A 1579-nucleotide genomic window follows, 5' to 3' on the forward strand; every position below is an offset into this window, starting at 1 on the left:
GCTTAACAATAGTGGCCTATGGCTATGTGAGCCTTGGCTACCACACTGACCAGCTTAACAATAGTGGGCTATGACTATGTGAGCCTGGGCTACCACACTGACCAGCTTAACAATAGTGGGCTATGACTATGTGAGCCTGGGCTACCACACTGACCGGCTTAACAATAGTGGCCTATGGCTATGTGAGCATGGGCTACCACGCCGACTGGCTTAACAATAGTGGCCTATGGCTATGTGAGCCTTGGCTACCACGCCGAATGGCTTAACAATAGTGGCCTATGACTATGTGAGCCTGAGCTACCACTCCTGAACGGCTTAACAATAGTGGGCTATGGCTATGTGAGCCTTGGCTACCACGCCGACCGTAAATGGATATACGTTGCAATCCGATAGATAAGACCCCAGCACCCACCTGAGCAAATATCATAATTTAGTCAATTGATAACTGCTGTTACTTTCTCCACTACATCAGTCCCAGTGGCAGCATAACAGCTTGTTAATTCATGTTTGTGCAATGATGAGATGGACAAAGTTACCCGATACATGGCATTTTACTCTCTCTTGCAGATACAATCTGTCAAAGTTGCAGTGCACAAAAACCCCTTCGTGGACTGACCTGAATGAACTAAAATAAAATCAGAATATAAATGTTCTTTCTCCGTTTTCTGAATTACACAGCACAGCGAGAGCACACGTCGCACGAGCACATTTCTCCGAACTACACTACCCATAAGGGCTGTCAAAATGGCTGAAAAACGAAAAATCCGAATTTTGTACTTAAATATGATCAAAACTCGAATTATGTTCTAATTTAAAATTTAAAAAGCTTTTGGCTTCTCTTCTGAGGCCATAATAAATATTACTATTCAAAGCATACGATAACATTACTATCTGTGAAAAAAGTGCATAATGTTTAAAATAATGTTTATAAACCAATTAGAATTAATTAAGCTTGTAACAGTCACCAACATCAAATGTCACATAACTTAAATGAAGCGGGATCAATCACCTTTGAATAGCATACTATATTTCCTTTAGGAGCACACAACTACAACATCAAATACCATACACGTCTAAACCATATATTGTGCAACAGCGCTGTCGGTCTGTCCCTATTTAGAGGCAAAACCTTTTAAATGTCCATTCACATTAAAGTTCTGAATAACCACAAATGTCCTTGGTTCATCACAGTATTGTAGATGTTTAGGATGTTAAAAGGATAAAGTCCAAGATCATCCACAGCGATAATCCAGAGTAGAGTAGAGAGCAATTCAGACGAAATTCCAAGGTTGAAGTAAATAGTAAATCAAAAACATCGACCAGTTGAGTTGAAATGCCCTCAAAATTAAGTGGATACACAAACCCTCTAGACAAACAAAACAAACAATACAACATGAGGTTCAGGATACAAAGTACATTACCAACCATAAAACCTCTGACAATATTAAAGAGCACCCACCTGAGCAAATATCATAATTTAGTCATTTGATAACTGCTGTTACTTTCTCCACTTCATCAGTCCCAGCGGCAGCTTAACAGCTTGTTAATTCATGTTCGTGCAATGATGAGACGGGCAAAG

The sequence above is a fragment of the Sinocyclocheilus anshuiensis genome, unplaced genomic scaffold, assembly GCF_001515605.1.
Source record: "Sinocyclocheilus anshuiensis isolate Anshui unplaced genomic scaffold, SAMN03320099.WGS_v1.1 scaffold345, whole genome shotgun sequence".
In the NCBI taxonomy this organism is placed as follows: Eukaryota; Metazoa; Chordata; class Actinopteri; order Cypriniformes; family Cyprinidae; genus Sinocyclocheilus; species Sinocyclocheilus anshuiensis.